Source organism: Hemicordylus capensis, chromosome 3 (assembly GCF_027244095.1).
Source record: "Hemicordylus capensis ecotype Gifberg chromosome 3, rHemCap1.1.pri, whole genome shotgun sequence".
Lineage (NCBI taxonomy): Eukaryota > Metazoa > Chordata > Lepidosauria > Squamata > Cordylidae > Hemicordylus > Hemicordylus capensis.
In genome coordinates this window covers 63,658,758-63,686,185 of record NC_069659.1, presented here as the reverse complement: position 1 = coordinate 63,686,185, position 27,428 = coordinate 63,658,758, and the positions used below count along the sequence as shown (strand labels likewise).

At 43.0% G+C, this 27,428-nt stretch overlaps 1 long non-coding RNA gene across 1 annotated transcript; it reads right to left on the bottom strand.

The window, feature by feature from the left end:
• Nucleotides 1–27,428, bottom strand: LOC128349482 (uncharacterized). The gene is made up of 3 exons (XR_008318831.1): nucleotides 27,318–27,428; nucleotides 837–926; nucleotides 1–163 (listed from the first exon to the last, which is right to left on the bottom strand). It is a non-coding gene; the product is annotated as an uncharacterized LOC128349482 (long non-coding RNA).

Genomic DNA, 27,428 nt, shown 5'->3' with positions numbered 1-27,428 from the left:
CACTGCACCTAGCATGTACTGGTTGTGCCATGTGATTTTGAAAAGGGGGCATTCTGAGCTTATATGTTTTGCAACGTCTTCCATTTTGCCTCTTCAACCAATTTCTTTTGCTCCTTTAACTCTTCTTTTCTGCATTTTTACATTTCCCAATTCTAAATAATCTCTGCAAGGAAAAGAAATGACAAAGATAGTGAAAAATGAAAAAGTCCTCTGTGCCAACAGGTGTGTTCCACATACTTTGAGGGGAGCTCTAAGCTGTCCCAAGGCCTAGCAGGGGCCTGAGGGACCTCTTTCTTCCCCTTTCTATAACATTTTCTCTCCCGAAAGTGATCATACAGTAACAATCTCCAGTTGCTAATGAAGTACTCTATATGCAGAAACATAAGAAAGATAAAAGGCTCCATCAAACATTATCTAAGTTATGTATTATCTGACTCATGTTTTCCTTTACTTGTGCTCTTGTTAAAGGCAAATCTCTCAACTTTTATTCATTTATTCAGCAACAATGTGAGGAGATCTCCTACTGCTATGCCATTACTGATGAAGATTCGGGAGTACCCTTTCTTGTACTTCCAAATGTTCTATGACCAAATATGGTGGATTGGCTAGCACATCGAATCTAAACACAAGTGAACAAAATTGCTCCCTTGCAATAAGTTAAGGGACTTTGGTGATTAACAAAATATTTTGCTGGGTTGAGCTTTTGGCTTTTGGTTGAGCTAAAGTAATAAACTGTGATAGGTACAAAACAAGAAAGCTTTGAGTTAAGGTTCAAGCTGTGTCCTCAGCTTACTTTATAGTCAGAGTATGCAATGTTGTTAAGTGAATTCACTTACTGTTTGTTTTCCTTTTCACACACAATGGAATTTGCTGAGGATGAAGGTTCAGTCTGAACTTTGAGTTGTCATGCTTCAGTGGGTACAAACCTTTAGAAAAATAATTTTAACCAGACATAGTTTAGTAAGGTGGCGGGGGGGAGAATAACTAGACAGATCAGGAGAATATCAAACAAATATAATCCTTTAATCTCTAACAGAGGTCACAGACTTGAAACTATCCTATTAGAAGATCACAACCAGGAACTAACACTGTGGCTAATGTCTTTAATTAATAGATTGGCAAAGACCTAGAGGAGATCTTGAAACTGGTTCCAGTCCAAAGCTGTGTGTGTACTCAGGCATCTCCAGAAAGCTCCCAGTTGTGCACACTGCACAATTCAATAGGGCAATTTTATATACAGAGAGTCATGTGCTTGAACAGTTGTCCCTAGTTTTCATGTGCCTTGTGAGCAAGTTCGTCCATTTGGGCTGAATGAATTCAAGTTGAATAAAAAGGGAGTTATATGGATAACTAGAAGAATGCAACTGCACAATTGGTGATTTAGTTCAAGTCAATATGTAAAATTGTCTCAGTTCTCTACATACTTTGCAGGAAAGTCTCTTTCTGTTTCACCTACTATTCTCTTTGATTCTCTGTTGCCTAATCTGCACCCTCCATTCAGCCATCTTGCTTCCAGCTCCCGTGTCTCTTGGGTGCCGTACCTTCTGAGAGCTCTTCACAGCTGCCATGCAAAGCTACTCTTTTCTATAAGGAGGGTGTGAGATTTTAATCCTAACCAAACATTTCTTTCTCTTGCAGAAACTAGGCTACAAACCCTTGGATGGCTTTGTTCCCTGAGCAGGTGGAATATTCATGAATATTCCATGCCATCATTTTACCTTAGCAAATGCTTGTCTAAAGTTTTGTTTCTACAAATGCAATACAATAAGGCCATTCACGTGACTGCTGGGGCTGAGGAGGGCTGGGGAGAGGCAGAATCCTATCTATCCTGCCCCCACAATAGACTCCTCTTTGGGTTGCCACCACTCATGCACCCACATGACTGGTGCGGTGGTGGTCACCTAATGTAGGATCACGAAGTCCTTCCGCATCTCACAATGCACCACATGGGTAGCATTGCATTGCTGCAATGCAGCAGGAATCCTCTCCCTGGCCACTCTGCAGTCAGTTTGGAGTCAGTGCCACACTGACTCCACACTATGGCCCTATGGCCGCTTTTGCTGGAAGCCGTTTTCAGAGAAATGTGAGGTAGGACAGAAAAGAAGTCCAGGTAGCAGATCTGGGCTATCTGGGGCTGCAGCTGCTGGTCTGAAAGACCTCCCAGTCTCCTGGCTACTTGGGTAAGAAAGATTTTACCCAAGCAGCTCATATCATGTGAACAACCTTAATATAAAGCAGATTTTATCTATCAGAATTGCCCAGGGAAACTACATTTTGTTCTGTGAACCACAATGCTGATACATGCTTGCTCTACCAGTGCACTCTGGGCCTGCTGTGTAACTGCACAGACCATCACCAGGCAATACATCCAGCACAGAAAGCACCTCTGTACCTGCTCTCTGCACAGAGAATGGAATACATCTGTATTTAGGAGAATCAGGAAACAGTGTCTCACTTTTTTCATCTAGAAAGGTACTGGAACTGTATTGATTAACAGTTTAGTAATATGTTCAGAAAATAAGTAGTTGGGCAAACGTTATGAAACAATGAAATAAATAAGTTGTTATGAGATATAGCATATCTCAGGCAAACAAAATTAAAAACTCCCTCATTTAGATGATAAATTGTCAACAGATATTAGTAACATTAGCAAATGAAGCACTTCTTAATTAAGATTTCCTCCAAAAATCTAGGGTGAGAATATGATAAAGTGTTTTATGCCAGAGGAAGGCTGACTGAATCCCTTCCCTTCACATGAGATTAAACTGATTCTAGTAAAGGAAATGTTAAAATAAATACTGACCACAATCCACTTAATCACATTCAATACCTCTTTGGATTATGGCCATTGTCTCTTAGGATATTACACACACACACACACACACACACACACACACACACACACACACACTTTTGCACTAGTCCTAAATATATTTTATGTGCAATAGGTCCAATAATTTTGCCAAATCAAAGTAAGCTAATAAATCTCTCGCAAATAATAAATCTAATAAATCTCAAGGATAAATGTTTATTGTCTTTCGAAGTTGCTTAAATAATAATAATGATACACTAAAGGAGGTGAAGAAACCAATGGAGAACATCTTTAGTCAAAGTATTATGCTTCCGTCATGAGATGATATATAATAATGCACACCTGTGCTAACCTGTTTTTTTATCCTGCTTTCTACTAATCACCCAGAATTCTGCATGTGTGTCAGTCTGTGTGTCTGTCTGTCTGTGTGTCCCCCTCACATCAACTTCAGTTGTAGGGTACATTTGTAGGGACACACAGGAACACCTCAACAGCATAGTTTGTGATGATGTCATCTACCCCGATTCAAGGTGGCAGATGTGTAAATGTTAGAGGTGCAAGTGGGCTAACTTGTGAACCACCTAACAGATTTTAACCAAATTTGGTACAGTTGTAGGGGCACATATGGATACCTCAAACACATAGTTTGTGATGATGTCATCCACTTCACTTCAGGATGGCAGATGCATGAACAGTTGAGGTGCAAGTAGGCTAACTTGTGAACCACCTAACCGATTTGGACCAAATCTAGTCCAGCTATAGGATTACTGAAAGGAAAGTAAGCAGATTAGTTCTTACTAGAACAACTTGTTTTGTTTACTTTTTTGCACCTGTTTTGTAAGAACATTATAATATAACACTGGCCCCACCTCCTGATACAGAGGAGCCTGCTAGCGAAGCCCTCCTCTGAATGTAGCTAAGTATTTGGCACTTGTCTGCCTGGATGATCAAGGTTCTAAAATAAAATGGAGAAACTCACCATGAATTGTGCAGGTTTGCCTTTTACAGGCAGTGTCCCATGAAGTGCTAGCAAATGCCAAATTCTATCCATTGCTAGCAAATGCCAAATTCATGGTCATCAGAACAAGTGGCCAGCAGACCCACTATGAAACAGCTAACTCACTGGTGGGAGTGACAGCAGAATGCACCCTGTATCTGCATCCACAGGCCACCTTATCACTTCATTGAGTCATTCTCACCATATCCAGCTATGAGACTCACCACTCTTTTCCTTCACACTTGCTTCTACTCTGTTCTCTACCCATTTGAAAAAAAGGGATGGAGCAGCACAAGTAGAAGAAGTATTGCCAGACATCCTCCTCTCCTCATGGGAACTTGGCTTCTAGTCTTAGCGAGACTGAGTAAAATCATTCATAGAGCCCACCCCATTTGGCTCCAGAAGAAAAATGGCCTCTATTTGGATCACACCACTGCATCATACTGGTGGAAGCTCAAGAGATGGCACACCCACCTTGAAGTTCTTGCATTCTTAATGAAGAATTCCAGCATTTATCTACTGCCAGGCTAACCAAGCTACTAACCTCTCTCTCTCTCTCTCTCTCTCTCTCTGAATTGCCTTCACTTCCTTCCTGTTAGGTACACAGGAAGCTGCCATATACTGAGTCAGACCATTGGTCCATCTAGCTCAGTATTGTCTTCACAGACCGGCAGTGGCTTCTCCAAGGCTGATTGCACTGAAGGTTGCCAAACACCATATTTTCACATTGTGCTCCTGCTTTATACAAATAAATGTTACCTATTTTCAGGAACCTTGCCTCTGAGTTTGTTTGCTCCTCTGGGATACTCAATAATGAACGTTGAACACAGCTCTCTTTGGTCTTGCTTGGAAGCTATTTTGAATGCTGCAAGCATTTATTGTTACTTTTTTTTTAGTATTAGAGAATAACTCTGAATGTTGAGTCAAATTTGAGATTTCTGAAAGGAGAAAGGTTTTTCATCCTTATATTTTAAATGTTTGACTGTTGCAGCAGTAGTACATAAAATTAGCTGCCCGTCTCTTGTCAAATTAAAATCTTCAGGATAAAAAGGCAACATTTGCTGAGCCATATGGGGACTGGAAGCCTCACTGGTGATACATTAACCTTTTATCCCTGAGACTTGAAGTTCAGACTTTTTATGTGGAGAATATGGAAATACAGTAAACCACTGTCAGACATATGATGATTAAATTGGAGAAGTGCAGCTGTGAATTAGCTCTTACTGAACCATGGTCAGTATGTGCTAAGATTATGGTTACAACTATTTTATAGTTAGTCCCTACTGGGAATTTACTAGAATGGCAGACAGATTTAGATTTGAACAGCATGGTGGATTACAGAAATGTATCTGAAATTGCTTTCTAAAGAACAGAACAACAGGACAATGATTTGATGATCAAATTATAACTTTTAAGGGATTAGAGAATGGCAAATACTTACAATTATGGGCATTCATCTGATGCTAAGAGTGTTATATTATCTCAGTTATCTTATTTTTAAAAGAACGAAATCTGTAAAATAAACACTGATCAGATGAGGTTATTCTTGCAATCCACTCCTACTAAGATATGCAGTTGCCTTATATGGAGTTAGATCATCAGTTCATTTAGGTCAAGTCATCTTACTCTGGCTGGCAACAGCTCTACAATCTGGTGAGGCTTTCCCCCAGTTCTGCTACATGGAATTCTTCAGGTAATAAGAGATGCCATCTGAGATTCTAGAGGTAATGGGAGATGCCACCAGTGACTGAAACTGAGATCTTCGGCATGCATGGGATCCACTACTGAGCTCTGGACCTTCCCCAAAACCACATATGAATTTACCTGTATTGATTCTGACCATTGGTCCATCTATCCTTTCTGGCAGTATATTTCCAAGATCTAGGCAGGAAACTTTCCCCACCCTGCTACCCAAGTTTCTTTTAGCTGCTCATCCTAGAAACTGAACCTGGTACTTTCTACATGCAGTGCACGGACTGTACAATGGAGCTATGGCTTCTTGCTATTTTACAGTTGAAAAGGTGTAACTTATTTTTTGCTGGCTCTTAAGCATTCCAAGAAATTTTATTTTCTTTGTTTTTATTTATATCTTGAAAAGCTCAAGAGCAATCAAAAATAAATGACTAATTTTCAACAATAATATGATTTACTGGTCACAAGAGCTGGTCCTGTGGGAGCAAGCATGACTTGTCCCCTTAGCTAAGCAGGGTCCACCCTGGTTGCATATGAATAGGAGACTCGGGGGCTATTCTGACAATCAGCAAAAATCGGGCTAGCCTCCACTAGCCCGATTTTTGCCGATTGTCAGAACCACCGGGCTTGGCTGTGAGCCCGGTGGTTCTGGAGCGGGTAAACCACTCAAGAACCCCTGCCCCAAAACCAGGTTTGCAGAGCGAGTGCTCTGCAAACCTGGTTTTTAGAATCATGAGTAGCCGCGGAGCAGCTTCGCACTGCACCTACCCATCAGTAGACCCCCAGAGGGGAGGCGAAAAGCTGCCTCCCAGCTCTGGGGGTCTCCCAAGTATGCCCTGTGTGATCCGTATGCCCTGGCCGATCCCTGGCCGATCCGGCCACCCAGGTCTCTCTTCCCGCTCACCGCCCCAAACCGGGTCTCACGGATCGTGAGACCCGGTCCTTGATTTGTGAGCACTGCAAGATATTCCCCTCAGGGGTTGGGAAGAGCAGCAGGTTCCAAGTTCCCTCTCTGGCATCTCCAAAACAGGGCTGAAAGAGATTCCTGCCTGCAACCTTGGAGAAGCCGCTGCCAGTCTGTGAAGACAATACTGAGCTAGATAGACCAATGGTATGACTCAGTATATGGCAGCTTCCTATGTTCCTATAATAATATGTAAGATTTCCAAAAGACTGCACAGTGATGCATTCCCTCTACCATCTTCTTTTTCTTGTCTACGTATTTTGAAATGTGTGTGTGGTGGTGGTGGGGGAGAGACATTTTGCCTACTTAGCATCTCCCACCCTGCCCCAGTTAAGTAGAATAAAAGCTGTCCAATGCAGGCATGTCCAGGTGGGCATCTCAGTTGGAATGAAAAGGTACTACTTGTTAGCAAGAGCAATAACACTTGGGCAGTAATGTCATGTTAGCTGAAGAGCTGGGGAACATTACAATAGCTAGTGGCTCACTCGTTCAAATATCTCTTTTCTCCTGGCACATTTTTCTCTCTAGCATACTCTGCCCTTCCACTTCATCAGCTCTATGTTCATAAAACCAGTTGAATGATTCAAGGGGACAATGGCACGCACCAAATATCACTTTACTGTTTATCAAGTAACCTGTATTAAGAATTAAGTATCACGGCAATGTATTTCGTATAAATTCAAGCCAAACAACATTGAAGAAGCTTTTGCTCAGCATCTAAAACAGAATTTGACTGTAACCGTTTACAAAATAAGTTCTGTAGAAAAGCAGAAATGGAAAGAATACTGTCCCCTTGTATCTAGATATTGTTTGTGAGCAGAAAAAAAATTATGTAAGGTATATTTTGATGGTAGAAATGGTGTCCTGGTGATCTTCACACTGAATGAAAAGCTGTATGCAAGAGAAAGTGATTTAAAATGTAAACATTGAGGTCATTCCCATGACTTGCAAGTCAGGCAGCAGGGGGATAGCACCTACCTCCCCTCACCATGATCTCTGGTCCTCTCCAGTCCTCTTCTGGCTGCACAGTTTGCACGCCTCTGTCCTGGGAGCTGCGCAGCCATCTGGAAGCCGAGAAAATGCAGCCCAGCCTCCAGAAATCCCTAGTCCAGAAGCCTCCTAGTCTAATCCAGGAGCTGCGTGTAGTCCAGTTATTTGATTGTTTGTTTGTTAGTTTAAAAAAAGTTTGGAGGCACTGTCGGTTACTGTGTGCTAAGCAACAGCTGGGTCAGAGGGTCACCCAGCCAGAGGTGCACCTAGGTAATTTTGGGGCCTGGACCTAAAGGCCTTTGGAGCCCCCCCCCCGCAAGTTAAGCATAATCCCCCTACACACACACACACACACACACACACACACCATGAAATGTGCAGTATTTTTAACATGTGGGTTCTTGAGGGCACAAATAGTAACTGAACTCACAAGAATGTAAGAATATAAACCAGGTATATTTATGCAAATATGTATTGGCAGAAACATTTCAATACACAACATATTCCCATCCCAATTTCTTTCTTTCTTTCTTTCTTTACTATTTCTTTCCTCACGCCCCACTCTGTCTCTAAAGCAGAGGTCATGATTGACTACCCGGAGCAGGTCACAGTCACGTTCAACCGCCTGACATAACCACACCACCTCAGACAGGATTTGGGGATCCCCAGGGGGTGTGGAGGCCCTGGACCTTGGCCCAGAAGTCCAGAGGTAAGAGCACCTCTGCACCTAGCTACCCATTAACTGTACCCAGCCCTTTAATGAGGTATGAACAAAAGCCCTCTGACACAGCTGCTGCTTAGCCTACAATCATGAGATGGTACCTTCCACCTTGTTTTTAACTGACAGATGATCAAATATTGGAAGTGATCACAGCTCCTAAACTAGGATAGAAGATTTCTCCTACCCTATTCTTGTGAACTAGCCTATTGTGTGGGAACATATGAGGTAGTGTGTGTACACATGAGATTGAAACAAGACCCCCTTCTTCACTCTTTCTCCTATTAGTTTCTGCTCTTCTACGGTGAAAGAGTGCATCTATGAGGTGTTAAAGAAGCAACTGACTGGTGTACAGTGTGAGTATACCATGTGAGAGCATGGGCTCTAGTCTGAGTGCAACAGGCAGGGGACTAGATACAGGGCCTTTTTGGTTGTGGCCCCTCAGATTAGGAACGCACTCCTGGAAGAGCTTTACCATGCTCCTTCCTTCAATGTTTTAAAGAAACAATTAAAGACACATCTTTTTACAGAGGCCTGCTTTATCAGCGACACCATACGGACAATGCAAATGGCCTCTGCTCATGCGCAGAAGCCAGGCGAGTGCAGCCACCACGCAGGATGCTGGACGGGGCACTGCTGCTCATGACAGCTTGCAGGTGCCAGAAGTACTGCTGGTCATCATTTTTTAAAGGTACCTCTCGCCATCCTCACCAGCCACCACTGATTTTCTCCATTTATCCTTTTATCTGTTGTTTATATCTTGTGGAACTTCACTACTCCATTAGATTTGTGGAAATGTTCAACTACTGCAATGCAGCCTAGACTTTCCTTGCTCTTACTGTTGCTTGTTTAAGCCTCAAAGCCCTTACAGCACAACTCTTACTTGCTTTGCTTTCACAGAGTCTAACCTTGCACCCCATATTCATAGCACCAAGTTAGTGCATTACAGTTTATAAGTTCTCCTTCGATGGCTGAGGTACAGCCACAAGGGTTACAACTATAATCCTTGTTTGCCATACCAATATTTACATTGTGAGCCCTTTGGAGACAAGGATCCATCTTATTTCTTTATTATTTCTCTGTGTAAACCGCCCTGAGCCATTTCTGGAAGGGCGGTATACGTAGAAAGTGAATCCTCTATAATAAAAGGCTAAGTGTGTGTCCGTGCCTTTAGAACGTTGGGCTCTGCGTCTGTGTCTCCCTCTCCCTGGGCTGTTCTAGGCATGCGCAAAGCGCATGCCCAGAACAGTCCGAGGGAGACACGACCGCCGACACCAGGCAGCCATTTTGGAAGGAAGGCTGGAGGCGGCGGCCGCGGCGGGGCGACTGACCCCGATGGCGGCGGCCGCGGCAGCAGCAGTGCGGGCGAGGCGGCAGTGGCCGCGGTGGGCTGGCTGGCCCCGCTGGCGGCAGCCGCCACGGCGGGGCGACTGGCCCCAATGGTGTCGGTAGTGGCCGCAAGGAGACTGGCGGGAGAACTGGGCTTGTTGGCGGTGGTGGCCGCCGCGGGAAGCCCAGAGGCGGCAGCCGTGGAACCAGACCGGCCATGTAAAGGGTAAGGGAGCCCTGAGGTGGGAGGCCTGAGGTGGTGGGGGGGTTGGCCCAGCTGGGGAGGCCGGCGCCGGCCCCGGATGGTGCCGGCCCCGGCCGAAGGAGGCGGTAGGCCCGAGTGGGAGGAGGCGGCGGTTGAGCGCGCAGACTAGCGCCCGTTAAATTAACGGGCTGAAAAATACTTGTGAATGAATAACTAATAAATAAATAAATAACTATATTTTACTATGCTTACAGAGTCTTCCCCTGTCCTAACCCTGTATTTTAAACCCTGTATTTTAAACCCTGTATTTTGCAACTACACCCATACATAAATCCCACCCAGGAATACTATATAAAAAGTGTAAACCACATGTGAACTGTAGATCTATCTATCTATCTATCTATCTATCTATCTATCTGTAAACCACTTTGGGAACTTTTGTTGAAAAGCGGTATATAAATATCCGTTGTATTCATTGGCATAAGTGCATTTTCAATCCTTTCTACAGGTAATATTCATTTCCCACCACTAGGTGGATACTTTTTGAAGCTTAAACTTTACAAAAGCTGTACTTCCTAATTATTTCAGAAAGAATGTATTTATTCTGCAGTTCTATAATATTTCATTAAAAGTTTCTCTGTCAAATATAGCTGATTTCACATCCTATTATTTGAGATAAACAGCCAGTCAGCCAGACAGGAAAATATCTATCTACCCATTCCAGCTATTAATGTTTGAGAAAACCCACACAAATCTGCCCAACACAACTCACTCAAATGGGAGAGTCCCAGATCTATCTATCGTTGCATGCTAAGTATTGAGGGGAAGTAAACAGAGTTGCACATTCAGAATACATAAACATGAGAATTTTTGTAAAAGAAACCAAAATGTACAAAACGTTGATCAGAATATCTAGCACAAAGTTCACTTTAGCTTTGTTGTATGCATGTAGTGTGGGAAAATGTATTTCTGTTTATGTCAGCTAACAGTATTGCTGACCTTTGTAGGAGTCATAACTCTACAGATAATAAAGAAACTGGGTGGGGGGGAGCTATCTGATTAGTGATGTGGAGAGTGGCATTTCTGGACAGAGGTGACATTTTATGAGTTGGAGTGTGAGCAAGTATTGTGTAGACTGCTGTGAGAGTGTTTGTAAAATCCATATGTCTAACACAGTTTCTTTGAAAAAGAAGAGATGTTTATCAAACCACAAGCTGAAGAGCTTATCTTAAGTCATTGTATCTTCCTGAGGCTTTCAAAAGTGTGTACACAGACATCCTCTGGGATTCACCTAGGCCTTTCCCTTCCTATGCTTTGATGTGCCAAAAAAGACCCCCCCCTGCCCTTTTTACACCTAGTAATCTCTAATTCTGCCACTTTCTTCATTTATTTTCTTTTTATTCACTGCTAAAGCACACCTTTTTAAAGAAGAGGGATATTTCAGTAATGAATGTGAGTATGTAATAAAGATTAAGGAATGACACAACAGCAGTAGTCTGCAGATTTAGCTTGAGGAATGAAAGCCTGTTAAAAGAATGGGCAGGCTCCTGGTTCACCTTTTCAATGATATAGTGGGGATGGCAGAGACTTTCTTTTCAGAAAATGAGAAAGTGATAAGGTAAGTCTATGGAAACAATCCTGTACACACTTACCTGGGTAACTTCCATTAAACTAATACACAGGATTGTGCTGTTTGCAAAGAATCATGAACTATGACTCATATCCTGAAGCTTCCTTCACTGAAAAAGATTTTCAAGTTAAAAGGACAAGATGATGATGATGTTGTTGTTATTTATTCGATTTCTATGCCGCCCTTCCAAAAATGGCTCAGGACGGTTTACACAGAGAAATAATAAATAAATAAGATGGATCCCTGTACCCAAAGGGCTCACAATTAGGGATGTGCAAAACATTTCCGGTACAGAACGATCTGTACCCGGGTGGCCAATTTTGGGTGATTCGGAGCCGAACCGAATCACCCCCGAAGATTTCCAAAAAATTTCGGATCCGAAACAAATCACCCCTGTTTCGGATCTGAAATATTTGGATGTTTCAGACCTCCATTTTGTGGCCTTCTTCCCCCCCCTCCATTTTGAGCAATGACGTCTATTTGAATTTCCCGCCTTTTTGCCTCCCATTGACTTCATTGCAAAAAGGTCTGATGTGACGTCTGCTCAAATTTTGGGTCCCAGGGGAAAAATAGTGGGGTGGGGTGGTAGTGCCTAATGGGTGGAGGCTACCACCCCAATTGCAGAGGGATTGGGCAAAGGGCTGATTTTTGGTGAATTTTTGAAGTTTTAGTGTCTTTGGGACAGATTGGGGGCATAACATGGGATGTGGGCCAAAAGAGTGGGGTGGGGTGGTAGTGCCTAATGGGTGGAGGCTACCACCCCAATTGCAGAGTGATTGGGCAGAGGGCTGATTTTTGGTGAATTGTTGACGTTTACGCATCTTTAAGGTTTTCCCCCATTAGGTATAATGGAGGGTGTATAGCTTCACGTCGGGGGAAAGGGGTGGCCTAGAGTGGTGTGGGGTTGGTGGTAGTGCCGGGTAGGGGTAAGGAAGCTACCTGAATTTTTTCAAAGGATTTGGGCAGAGGGCTAATTTTTGGTGAATTGTTGAAGTTTACGCATCTTTAAGGTTTTTCCTCATAAGGTATAATGAAGCTTTCAGCAGCCCCATAAGTGCACTTGGGGGGTGCTGGGGTGGCACAGAGCGAGTGGTGGTGTAGTGCACATAGGGTGCCAACCACCCCCATGGGTTGCTAACCCATGGGTTACAGGGTTCTGTTGTTTCTGAGGTATTCTGAGTGTGGATTCTATGATAGCAAATTAGAGTGGATTCATGGTGTCTCATTGAAAATCTCATTTGCTATCATATTACCTCCATCTTGTCTGAATTCAATCTCAGTTTTTTTAGCCCAGATCCAACCCATCATGGCCTCTAGCCCCTGATTCAGGACATCCACTGCCTTCCTAGGATCAGATGTCAAGGAGAGATAGAGCTAAGTGTGATCTGCATATTGCTGACAACTCAGTCCAAGTCCCCGGATGACCTCTCCAAGCGGTTTCATGTAGATGTTAAACAGCATGGAGGACAAAACTGAACTCTGCAGGACCCCACAGGGCAATGGCCACAGAGCCAAGCAGTAGTCACCCAGTACCACCTTCTGGACCCTTCCCCAAGAAAGGACTGAAGAAATATTTCCAATTCCCATACTCGAGATGCAGTCCAGAAGGATACCATGGTTGATGGTATCCAATGCCGCTAAGAGGTGCAGCAGAACCAACAGGGACACACTCTTCCTGTCTAGCTCCCGACATAGGACATCCACTAGAGCGAACAATGCAGTTTCAGTCCCATATCCAGGGTGGAAGCCAGATTGAAAAGGGTCTAGATAATCCATATCATCCAAGACCCTCTGCAGCAGGGATGCCATCACACGTTCTAGCACCTTGCCCAAAAAGGGAAGGTTAGAGACAGGTCTATAGTTATCCAGGTTGGAGAGATCAAAGGAGGGCTTTTAAAATAATGGTCTTACCATCGTCTCATTGAAGCATGATGGCATCCTGCCATCCCTAAATGAAGCACTGATAATCACCTTCAACCATCTCCCTGCACACTCCCTGGCAGCTTTTGTTAGCCATGAAGGCAAAGGGTCAAGAGTGCACAATGTGGCCTGCACACTTCCCAGGATCTTGTCCACATCCTCCGACTTCACTATCTGAAAAGAATCCAACACAATAAGCCCAGATAATACCTGAGGCATGTCTGCCTCAGGTACTCTGGAGTTTAAACGAGCACGGATGCAAGTGACTTTATCTGCAAAGTGACATGTACACTGATCACAACAGGCTGTAGATTATTCCTTCCCCATTACCTGGGGTGGGGGGGGATGTGTGGAGCAGTGTCTTTGCTACATGGAATAGTTCCATTGGTCTGCACTGAGCAGATGCAATGGAGATGGAGGAAAAAAGCATTTCTTCGTTGTTCCCACTGCCACGGAGTAGTCCCTAAAGTGGGCTCTAGCCTGTGTTCAATTGGATTTGTCATGACTCTTCCTCCAGCATTACTCCAGTCATCGTCAAGTTGTTTCATCACCCAACGATAAGCAACTTGCAGAATAGGCTCCAGCAAGCTGGAGAGGGCATTTAAGAGCAACCGTGTCAACAACCCAGGCTGTTTTCCCAATCCAGAGATTCACCAGGGCCTTGACAGAGTCACCAGCTTCCAGCTGGACACTGGAAACTCTCTGAGGGCTGTCTCAGTTGCCTGGACCGTTTCCCCCTGTAATAGCCTGCCCAGCTCCCACGGCCATACCTCCCTCTTCCCACTATCTGTGAAATCACTGCACCCAGACCATTCCCACTCTTCTGCTCTCCCAGACACATCTCCCCAGCCCAACCCATTTATATACCACTTTTCAACAAAAGTTCCAAAAGCAGTTTACAAATAAATAAATAAATAAATAAATAAATAAATAAATAAATAAAATGGGTCCCTGTCCCCAAAGGGCTCAGAATCTAAAAAAGAAACATAAGATAGACACCAGCAACAGCCGCTGGAGGGATGCTGTGCTGGGGATGGATAGGGTCAATTGCTCTCCCCCTGCTAAATAAAGAAAACCACCACTTTAAAAGGTGCCTCTTTGCTCAGCAGGGGTTAGTGTCACTGAAGGTCATGGAAGTCTGAAGTAATTTTAATGAGGATTAAAGCAGGGCTCTTGTATTAACCTTTCTTTTAAAAACAAAATGTTGTGATAATTAAAGTAATTGAGAGCATCTGTAATCCATTGGATCACAAGGATTCCAGATCAGCACTGGAACTAGTAAGGAGTCCTGGGCACATCCTGTGATTCTAAAATGGAAACAACAACACCAAAACTCTACAAGGCCCTTTTTAATGAAGGGTGAAAGAAAAACAACAGACAGCTTCCTACAAAATTTTTGTTCCCACCACCCTCGTAAGAGCCCTGCTACCAAACAGTCTTGCACAAGCAGAATTTCTGGCAGTGGGGGGATGCTGGGGGAGCACTATTTTCCTGTTACTTAGGAAAGGGAAGCGTACTTCCTAGGAGGGGATAGGTATATAAGGGAGGGGGGAAATCCTGGACCAAGGATGCTCTGTGAGAGCTCACCCTAGCAAAGCAGTCCATGGAGATCAAACCACACTCCTGCCCATATGGTGGCTTGCTGCCAGGGGACTAGCTGAGAGGGCCAGTCTACTGGGGAATACCTTAGGCTTGTCAAAACCTTCAGTCTTCCATCAGACGGCATGCTCATGGGTTGAGCTAACCCAACAAAGGGGGATTTGCATGGGCTCCACACTCTTGCTGTTTAAATACAGAACTTTTGCACAGGTACCCTTCCTCTCCAGGGAATTATTTCACAGAAACAAGGGATATTTTGATGCTCCATGTGTCCAGGCATAGCTGGGTGGGTGGACTAGGGAAACACCAGGACCAGGGATGGATGTTTACTCACATTCAAAATTCCTGATTTGGGACCGGCATTGTGCTGTATATAGATCTGCCACTGTGGAGAATCACAGGAGAGGGAAGCCCCAATTTCCAATGACCGGAAGAGAACGAGGTTGCTGTTCTGGGCAAAACCAAAGATGGACATGTTCACATGGGCAGATGGGCTGGCAGAGGACAGCTTCTTCCTGGCAGTCACCAACAGGGAGAGCTGTTGCTGGGGTACCCATCTCCACGCCTTGCTAGTATCTAGCAACCTGGCTGGACGGCATGTGCCTTCCTGCCCCCATGGCCTGACACTCTTATGAAAGAGTGATCTGCGGGAGAAGGGATTGTCATCACAAATTATTAGTGATTCTGCCCAACACCCCTGTCCCCACAGACAGTTCTTCTCATGATTTGTGAAGTGGTATCTCTATGGCCTTATACTTTCATGAGTGAGTGGTCCTCTCAGGAACAGCATCCATCATCATCACATATGTCAAATTGCTCCTTTCATTGGGGCAACACTGATCCTGCTGCCAGGACCTCGTCATGATCCTGCAGCCAGGTTCTTCTCAGGCCCTAAGGACTGCACACCTTTCCCCAAGGGGAAGGGGCTACCCCCCCTTCCCCAACACAACTGTACAAAAATAGGCCTAAGGCATTCAACAATTCCTTGCTGGGGATGCCTTTTAACCCCCACCCTGGGTATCACCACTCTGTTGCCATCTCAACACTCTAAAGGGGTACCCTGCTTATGTTGCCTCCTGGAGTGCATGTGCATGTGAACATACATATTTGTTGCTTCATTTTCAACATCTTCTTCACCATTAGCCCCACCACCGGTTAAGATCATCTGGAGAGATTCGTTTGTGGTTGCTGCCAACCTGTTTGGCGGCTACTCGGAAACCGGCCTTCTCTGTTGCTGCCCCTGGACTTTGGAATGTGCTCCCTGTTGAAATAAGAGCCTCCCCATCTCTGGCAACTTTTAACAAGTTGTTCTAGTAAGAACTAATCAGCCTACTTTCCTTTCACTATCTCTACAACTGGACTAAATTTGGTTCAAATTGAGGTCCACAAGTTAGATCTCGCACCTCAAATGTTCATGCGTCCACCATTGTGGATTGGGGTGGATGAGATAATCACAAACTATGCCATTGAGGTGACCCTGTGTGTTTCTACAGCTGCAGCAATTTTGGTTCAAATCAGTTAAGTGGTTCACAAGTTAGCCTACTTATACCTCAAAAATTTATGTATCTACCACCTTGAACTTGGGTGGAAGATGTCATCACGAACAATGCCATTGTGGTGTCCCTATGTATCACTCACTACAACTGTACCAAATTTGGTTCAAATTGGTTAAGTGGTTTAAACGTCAGCCCACTTGTGCCTCCAAAGTTTATGCATCTGCCATCTTGAATTGGTGTGGATGACATCACCACAAACTATGCCATTTAAGTGTCCCTGTGTGTTGTGCACTGCAACTGTACTCAATTTGGTTTAAATGGGTTAGGCAGTCCATAAATTAGCCTGCTTGAGCCTCAGATTTTCATGTCCCTGCCATTTTGAATTTGAGTGCTTGATATAATCACACACCACGCCATTAGGGTATCCCTATGTGTTCCTACTGGTGTAGCAAATTTGGTTCAAAACAGTTAAGCGATTCACAAGTTAAGCCCACTTGTTCCTCCAAAGTTTATGCATCCTCCATCTTGAATTGGAGTGGATGATTTCATCACAAACTATGCCACTGATGTGTCCCTATGTTTCACTCACTACAACTGTACCAAATTTGGTTCAAATCGGTTAAGTGGTTCACTGGTTAGAACACTTGCATCTCAAAAGTTTGTGTCTGCCATCTTGAATTGGAGCAGATGACATAATCACAAACTATGCCATTGAAGTGTCCCTACGTGTCCCTATAGCTGTAGTAAATTTGACTCAAATTGGTTAGGCGGTTCACAAGTTAGCCCACTTGCACCTCAAAGGTTTATGCATCCACCATCTTGGATTGGGGTGGATGACATCATCACAAACTACACCATTGAGGTGGGGGGGGACACATGGATGGACACAGACACAGACACAGACACACACACACACACAGCTGGATTATCTCATAAGCCTACTGGAAAGTAGGCTAAAAAGTCACTGAAGACACATTTATTCACCCAGGCTTTTAATTAGATTTATGGTTTTAAAATCTTAATCTTAATTGTAATGTTTAAATGATTGTAATTGTTTAATTGATTAAGTTTTGATTGTAATTGTTAATTGATTTTAATTGTTTTTATTTTGATGTCAACCACCCTGAGCCATTTTTGGAAGGGTGGTATATTAGATATATAGATAGATAGATAGAATAAAATAAAATAAAATAAATGAAATAAAGAGCAATCTTTATTTGCAAGCCTGTCCTGCCATCTGTCCCAAGCAAGGGACAGATTGGGAAGAGGGGATGCCCTTGTGTGACTTTGCTGTTTGCTGACAAGCTTGGGATGGGATGTTGTGGCATCCCTTTTGCCAGGCAAATGCTTTGTTGGATCAGAGATGGGGGTGGGGTAAGTGCTTGAGAGATGAGCAGAGAGAAGAACCTCAGACATGGAGCGGGTGCAGCCCCGGGTGGGTCTGTGCTCCTATCTCTATGATTTCAGCTCCAGAAAGTGAATGAAACTGTGGTTATGGTACCATCCACATTCAGCTCTAAAGCTGCCACTGAAAAACCTCAGGTTATGGCAGTGAAACTCACTACAAACCCAAGATTCTAATAGGAGTTTGGCAAGGCAAACTGAAAGTCACTTTTGCTGCAAAACTGCAGTTGCATGCATTCGGGCATAATGGAGTTCCAACCGCTGCCCTGCTTAAATGCAGGTTTGCATTATGTGCTGTTAAATCCTGCCTGACTGGCTCAGTTTAGCTGCCGCTGAAACCCTTCTGTGTACATGAATATAAAATCATTCATAGCAATAGGCAAACTATCCTTGGCTCAGTTTGGAATCAGACTGATATTTTGTCAATGTCAGTTCCCACTCCCACAAAAAAGGAAAACGATGGAGGTGGGAACCCAGATTCGGATCAAATTGATATTTTGTCAGTATCAGTGACAGAACATGGCTCAGTCTGGAATCAGATTTATATTTGTGAATTTTCTTGGCAAGCAATTAAAAAAAGCTCATCTGTTTCGAGAGTTTTCTTCTGGTTTGAAATATTGTGCATATGCATTACTAGTGCAACACACATGTATCTTTATTTATGATCAAAGATCAAATATTGAAACAGTTACAATACTCAGATAGATAACTCAGATTACAAGAAAAAGAAAAAGAAAAAGCACCAGCCGATTAACACATATAGAAAGCCTTGGCAACCCTAGTCTTAATTAAGACTACTGATCTTAATTACCCTGATCTTAACTAAGAAATAAATTGCTCTCACCAGTTGTTAATTGCTGCTGGGTTTTAACTGCTGCCACACAAAATTTTGCTTCATTAAGGGTATTGCACACCCATATTTACCCGGGAAATCCATTAATAGAAGTGTTATAAATCTAGCACAAGAATCCTTGTAGAAGTGGCAATAAAGCAGAACATGTTGTATTGATTCAATTGTGCCTTCACTACAAGGGCCGATCTGATTAACAAAGGGGATTTTGGAATACCTACTCTGTAGCACTGCTGATGGGAGAACATTGTATCTTGCTCTAAAAAGATATTAGGCAGCATAGGAAAAGTAAGAGCTTCCAATTAACCTGCAGGTTCCCAGCTAGCATTGCAAGGTGACCTTTTGAGGCCTCCGGGAGCATATTGAGTTCATTTTGATATTCAACATCCCAAAGTCTCTGTGAAAATACCTCTTTCACCTGGTTGGATCCCAGAGACATGAGAAACTCAGTGGACAGTCCATATGATAAAAGCCTCCTGGCTATAGCTAGCTTCCAGCTCAAGTGATAATTCTCCATGAGTACTAAAGAGATTAGGCATCCTGGGAGGAATTTAATCTTCAGTCAGTAACTGACTATCAATATCCACACCCTTGCCTCAACTTTCTGCATTCCTGTCTCTAACCATAGTTAGGGATGTGCAAACAAGTTCAACCATTCAGGGTCAAACTGAACCATCTCCTGTTCGGTCTGACCCTGGACTGAACACCCCCCGACTGTTCGCGGGGGGGTGGGTGGTGGTGTGCGCAGACATTTTATATATATATATATATATATATATATATATAAACTTATCCCCTTTGGGGGAGTTGTTGGAGGCAGTGTGTTTGTTGAGGTTCCCCTTCCCCCCGCTGGCCTCCCTTCATGCCTGGCAGGATCATTGGCCCATTCAGGCCTCCCCCCCCCCGGTGCTGTGGCCATTTTTGAGGCTGCCATGCTTGCGCAATTGGCTTCTGAATGCCAATTGGTGTCATAAATCTGTTAGCTCAGCTAACCCAACAGGATTTACAATCCCTTTCAGCACTCCCCAGTGAGTTAACAGAAAGCGGCAGCAGAACTGCACAAGTGAAAAATAAAAGGCTCAGAAAGAAAAACAGTAAATGAATTAAGTCCCCTGAACTGCACTAGGTACCCCCCTCTAACAATAACTGAGTAATAAGTGAAAGAAAACACAGAGAAAAGGAATGAAAATAGTGAAGGACAACAGAAGCAAGGAATTAACAAAACAAAGCAGGAAGCATAAACAAGGCAAACTGGAACAAAGTTTGGGAATTCAATGGCACACTGTCTGCAGCCAGCGAACGTTGCAAACAGCACCTGAGCAACTGAGAGACTACCAAATATATATGGCTCAAGAGAACCAGCAGCCAATCAGGCTTCCCTGAGTCAGCACTTTGGCTTCCTCTCTAATGATCTTCTGCGCCTGCGTGACTTCCACTGAACCTCCCTCTTGAGCCGTCTTCTCAAGACAGGTGAAATCCCAGGCTCCTCCCCATCAGAAATCATGTCTGGCAGCTGTTACAAATCCTCAGCTCGAGAGTCTGGGCTCCCTGCCAAGTCCTGTCACTGTGCCTCTGAGCCCTCACTAGCAGGCGAATCCTCCCATTCCTGCTCTGACTCTTCTGAGTCAGAAGTCTGAGCCATGACAATTGGCCTCTGCATGCCCCCCCGCCTCCAATAACCCCCCCCCCAAAGGGGGTAAGTGTGTATGTGCACACACACACACACACACACACACACACACACACACACACGTTCCTGAACCCCTCCGGACTGGACCAGACCGGGGAGTTCGAGCAGGTGCCGGAGCAAACTGGCCCAGTCCAGTTTCAGTCCGGTCTGGACTCAAACCAAACTGGACCAGCCGATTCCATGAGCACCCCTAACAAATATTTAAAGTTGCAGACTTCTATTACCATCTATTCTATTACCATCCACAATCCAGTTTGACTATTTATACCTTTTGGAGAATGACATAATTTTGGTTTTATGGAAATTAATCACCAGCTGGTTCTCCTTACTAAATTGCATGACAATCAAGGCTCTCTTAAGTAGGGATGTGCACAAAACTACCTGGCCTGGTTTGGTTTGAGATTGAACCAAACTTGAACTGCACCAGGCCAGATTGGTTTTGGCCCCCTTAGGGCCCCCCCGCCCCCAGTTCAGTTTGGGGGGATTCAATGAACAATTTTTTGGGGGGGAATTATTTCTTTTTTAAACTTACCCCATCCGGGGTGTTTCTCCAAGGTGGCGTGTGTGTGTGTGTCCTTTTCCTAAAAAAAAAACCTGGTTCAGGCATCTTTGGCCCTTTCCGGGCCTATTCCGGGCCATTTTGGAGGCTGCTGCACCTGCTCAGTGGGACAGTGTGGCCTGGGTCATGATCCGGCCACACCAGATCAAATGGTGGCTCTGCTAGTCTGTAGGGAACAGGGGGGAGGCTCTTCCTCCCCGCAAACCACCCCAGATGATTGTGTGAATGGGTTTACTAAGTCAGATAATTGTTTACCAATGATCTATATTATCTAAGCTGACTGGCAGTTGGCCTCCAGGGTTTCAGGAAGGAGTCTTTCTCAGTGGCAATGCCAGAGATTAAACTTTACCTGGATTATCCTTTTGCATGCAAAGCAGATACTCCGCCACTAATATACAGTGATTAAGATTAAGCTGTGTTTTAAATCTTGATTTGTTTTAGTATCTCCACCCTTGCAGGGTATGTTCATTCTCTCTCTCACTCACACACCTACTAGATCGGAGGTGAGCAAGGGTAGGCTCTGAAAAAGCTCTCATCCCCAGGGAAGCAAAATACATTTTTAAGGCAATTAAAGACATTTTTCAGGAGAAGTTTTGCAGAGCTCTAAGAAGGTTTAAAGGATTTTTAACTAGAGTGAATGAACTAGAGTTCACACTGGGACTGATTTTTTCTGAATTTTTTTACAGGCAGGGTAAGGACAACTTTAAGAGTGGTTGCAAATTACTCAGCTCAACTCAATTTGGCACATAAAATGTGCTTCGCTATGTGTACGCTGCTGTTTAATGACTTACTTTGTAGTCTCTCTCATACTGAGCACATGTTGGGGGGGACTCTCTGCTTACTTCTCATGCACTAGTTTGTTGGAAATATATTTTTATAGCTGCAGGCCATATAATCATTTTCTGCCTTATTCTCAGCTCAATTAAGATGTGACATATTTTTCCTGTTCACTGGTTTCCTTTTATCTCTCCTCCTTCTTATGTTTCTATGGTTCTGTTTTTTCTCTTCTTGCAATGGAATGATGCTGAATACTGATGAGGCTAAAATTACTGTTAACTGCCATGGAAATGTGTAAAATGTGTGTACCTGACATTTCACATAAATCCCAAAATCCTTTTCAGGGTAGGGGAGTTAAAACATTAATACTGTACATATTGCAAACAGACTCACAATGTTATTTAAATTCAGGATGTAATGAATACTGTTTTTTAAAGCATATAACACATATTTTTCTACTTGTGATATTCAGTGCACCACAACTCTGACAAATTTTTCTTTCATTTTGTATTATTTTCTCCAGGAATGTGCACAAAACAGATTTTGGGTTTCATTTCAAGCTTGAAACAAAACACAAATGGCCAAAATGTTCTGTCAAAACAATTGGTCTGACTGGCAGTTTTGACTGAAGAAACTCAAAATGTTTCAAGTGTTTTGGCCATAGGGAACAATGGGGAAACCCCAAGCATTCAGTTGTTCACCATAGATAGGTCTTTGTGACATCAAAGCGGGTTGTGTGGTAGGGGATGATGGATACTACTTACCACTCAAACCACGAAAGAAATGGGTTTTTTAAAACAAATTTTTAACCTTTCCCCAAACATCCATAAGAAAGGGGGGAAAGGTATGGGAAACCCCAATAGGAAAGGGGGGAAAGGTTAAAAATTTGTTTAAAATGGCCATTTGCCCATTTCTTTTGTGGGTTGGGTGGTAGGTAGCACCCATCATGCCCTACCACACAACCCAATTTGGTGTCCCTAGGAGTTACCCATGGGGAACAATGGGATGTTTCAAGTTTCCTCATTCTTCCCTATGGGTGGAACAAGCTGCCCTCCCAGGAGTGCACCGCACATGAGTGTTACATGAGTATATTTACATTATGTTACATGAGTGTATCATGTATATACATGAGTGTATTTCATTGCAAATACTGCAACCCTGTCTTGAAAAACACTGCAGAAGCACATAGTAAACAAATATAGTAAAAGGTTATCTGTAAAAGGTCATATGTATTTGAAATACATATTTCAAACAAAGTCCAAAAATGGCCAAAAAGGAATCACTGACTCAGAATCCAGTGCCAGCCACAGTGTCTGCACTGCACCAGCATCATTGGCACAGGATGCTCTCTCACACACAATTATGACTCCTTACATTACTTCCTAGTACTGCAACAGCTGCCACAGCAGCACCCTAACATAGCACCAAGCATAGCCATAAGCTCAACTACACTTCACCCACATTTTGACTGAGTACACCTTGCAATACAGATTGTAGAACAGACCAGAACAATGAATGGACAGAGACGTTAGTCTCAAGGCCAGACATGGAGCTCATCACAGCAATCACCAAGAAATATTACACAAACATACACACAGAGTTGCCACTGTCCATTTCTTGCCACAATACTATCTCACAAACAAAACAAAGCACAACTCAAAGAAGGCAGGCACCGAAGTTCTGCTTTTGTCAATCCAAGATACAGCAGACCCAGATAGTCATAGCAGCAATAGCACAGCATATTATATTCAGTGCTGAAAAAAGTAAATCACACAGTCAAACCTGCCTTGATTTCTTCCTGCTTTCCTGATGTTTCCTCATCAAAAATCTATAGGCTCTTTCTGCATTCCTCTGAATACATTTTGAAATTCCCTCTAAAATTGTTCCCCCTCCCTCCTCCTTCTGCCCAGTCAGTGTGGGCATAGTTGCGCATACTTGATTTGTATGATAACAAGCCAAGCAAGAAGGAAGGAGATCACAAGCCAATCAGAAGCCAGTGCCAGAAAAACAATCAGCAAGGGAAATACAGGCACACAAATGGTGTTCAGAATGCCAAAACATTTCGATCAAAACAGGGCGATTCTGCTCTGAGCTCGAAACTGGCCCTTTATTTAAAGGATGTTCTCTTCCAAACTCAAAACATTCAACATGGTCCTTTTCAAGTCAGAACGTTTCTCCATTGGAATGTTCTACACATCCCTAATTTTCTCTTGCCAGAACCTAAGGGGTATACTCGTGGGTCAAATGGCTTTTAAAAAGCCAAATCTGGCCACCTAGCTGAGGACCTGAGGTTCAATTTGACTATTTAAGATAGCTAAATATGTGCTAATGGAATCATTACAGAATAAAGGGCTGATCAGTTTTTCCCCCTTTAAAGTTTTATTGTATAAAATTTTGAAAGTTGGATTGTCATAAGCACTGAGAGCAAAACGAAGCCTATAGACTGTAAAAACAGACAATTCCCTAAAGCAGGAGTTCCCTCCTTGTGGTACTCCAGATGTTGGTGAACTACAACTCCCAGTATCACCAGCTGAAATTTATTATGTTTGGGGATGATGGGAGTTGTAGTTCACCAATATCTGGAGTACCACAGGTTGACTGCTTCAGCTGTCAACTAGAGTACTTTAGGATTTGGGCAAATTCCCTACACCAGCAACATTGCATCAGGATTAACTGGTGTAATTCCAAGGATACACTGAGATAATGCAACCCTACCAATGGAAGGGTCAAAAATGGTCGTAGTGTTGCTGAGTCAGGGGAAGAATGGGCTGAATTCAAATCCTAAGCACCTTCAGACACCATTCCCAGTCCCTAACCCCTGCTGAGCAAAGAGGCACCTTTTAAATGTTGCAGAGTGTGAGCTGTCTGCGTGGTTTTCAGAACAAACACCAGAGAAAGGTTTAAGATAACTTTACTTCAGAGACAAACAAAATAGGCACTTGGAGATCAGTATGGAACTTGCTGACTCACACACAGGAACAGGAAGGAGAAGGGAAACTCCTAGCTAGCCCAACCAGTACTGAGGAAGCTACAGTGCCCCCTCTGGCTCCATAGCAGATTACATACAAACTATACACAGTTGTTGCATATCCCAACATTAAAGTGGTGATTCTCTTATATTAGCAGGGGGAGAGAAATTGTCCCTCTCTAAACCCAGCACATTGGCTGTTCCTGGTGCCCATCTTGTATTTCTTTTTAGGTCATGAGCCCTTTGGGAATGGGGCCATTGTATTTATTTTTCTATGTAAACAACTTGTGAACTTCTTTTGAAAAGCGATATATAAATAGTAGTAGTAGTAGTAGGATAGATAGATAGATAGTATTATAAGAGACTGCTCTGCAGTCTCCATCATTTTGAAAAGCGATATTTTGAAAAGCGATATATAAATAGTAGTAGTAGGATAGATAGATAGATAGATAGATAGTATTATTATAGATAGTATTATAAGAGACTGCTCTCCAGTCTCCATCACAGTTTTTAGAAAACAAGTAAAATTTTGCTTTCTAAAAACCTTTTTACCCAGGCTTTTAAATAAGTGTTTTTGTTTGCTACTGCTTTGTATCTTATGGTTATATTGTACACTTTAAAAAAACTTTTAATTGAATTTTTATATTCCATTTTAATTCTTATCATGTAGTTTTAATGGTTTTTATATTGTTTTAAATGTTTTTTAAACTGCCTTGAGATTATGTTAATGAAAGGCAGAATAAAAATTTAACAATAAATAAATAAATAAATAAATAAATAAATAAAATAAGTATTGCACCAGCTTCAGAGATGATGCAAGTCATTCCGTCATGAGAGCAAAAATACATTGCCCCAATTTTGCCCACACTGCCATGATGGAATATAGGATTCTGACTAACTCTTTAGCCAGTCACAGCACAACTATATTACAGGGAGCCTATAACTCAGGGTTTGTGGCATTGGGCTATATCCCTCTGACTGCACTTAAAGCAAACAAGGGAGAAACTGGTGATGGGAACTATGGAGCAAGATCATTTTGGATAAATAATCCTCTAACATATATGAAAGGACAAGTTGCTAGAGGTGTGCACGGAACTGGGTTTGGTGGTTCAGTTCGAATTTGAAATAATTCAAATTACGCCACTGGTCTGTGAGCTGGTTCAGTTCGATTGAACTGGTTCAAACTGGTTCAACCCAGTTCGACCAGGTTGAAGGACTATGCTTGTAAAGTGGAATCAGGTGAGGATTCAAAGTGGTGGGGAAATCCTTTAAAAGTCTTCTAAGGTCAGCCAGGGGGGCAGCTAGAGGGCATCTTAACAGCTTTGGTGACAATTACAGCGGCCAGCAGCTGCCCAGCTTCTGTGGTGGCTGGTCCAGTTCTGGCCTCCATGCATCCAGGCTGCTGGGGGAGGCACTGGTGGGGTTTAGAGGAGCCGCTGCTGCACTACCACTGAAGCCAGTAAGATGCCCTGTTGCTGCCCACTGCTACCCTAAGACTTTTAAAGGATTTTCCCATCACCTTTACTTGTGAAAGGGAATCTGATGAGGATTCCCCTTTACAAGCATAGCCGTTGAACCGGGTCAAACCGATCCATATTGGACCTAGCCCAGTCTGATTTGAATTTGGACCGGCCATTTTTTTTTTTTAATGGCCAATCTGGTTTGAGTCTGAGCCGGTCAAACCAGGCCAGTTTGAATTAAACCCCATTTGATTCAAATTGGTTCAACAAATTGCTTCTACTTTGTCAAATTGGTCCAACAAATTGCTTTATACTTGTCCCTACAAATCGCTTATACTCGTCTTTTCAGAACTTTACAGATAATATGCCTCAGGACCCCAGACACAAACATCCAACAGAAAACTAATCCACTAAATACATGAGGATTCAACGCAAACACACTCCACACAGATAAGCAAAGGGGGAATATACTGTGCTGCAAAGTCTGAAAACAAATGTCTACCATGTCTTTTCTCCCTATACACAGCAATATTGTCCAGTGACTGTTGCTGGTGTCTATCTTATGTTTCTGTTTAGAATGTGAGTCCTTTGGGGACAGGGATCCATCTTATTTGTTTGTTATTTCTCTGTGTAAACCACCCTGAGCCATTTTTGGAAGAGCGGTATAGAAATCGAATTATTGATTGATTGATTGATTGAACAGTGTATTTGCTAAACTGTGCTGGCTATTATTTAGTATAGCTACTATAGTAGTAGTAGTAGTATAGCAGTCTGGTACATAGGAACATAGGGTAAGTAGGTGGTGCACACCACCTAGAAATGTATATATCATGTGGTATATAAATATGATTAAATAAACAAATAAGTAAATAAATAAGTGCTTTGCAGAAATGGGTGCTGGTGATGGCAATGACCCCGCTTGCCGGTAAGTTTCTTATCTATCTATCTATCTATCTATCTATCTATCTATCTATCTATCTATCTATCTATCTATCTATCTATCTTGTTACCTTTTTATACCACCAAAATAAATAATCTCTAGGTGGTTTACTATCTTTATGTTCATGAATTCCAAGCACTCCATTTCTTATTGGGGTGAAAAGCTCCATCCATGGGTCCTGCTTTCAAAAATCACTCTATCCATGATGCTGTTCAGTTAAAGCTTTCATTCTGTTGCCATTGTTATATTTATGTAAATAGGGGTTATGAGATAGGAATTCCTTCTTCTACACCTGGTTCTGACTCTATTCAGCTGACCTTGGATGGGATAGAGTGGGAGGGATGCGCAGAGGTTTCTTCTCTTCCAATGTGGATTGTGTCTGTAGAAACAACTCGTAGAGACATTTCCATCTCATAGAGACATTTCAG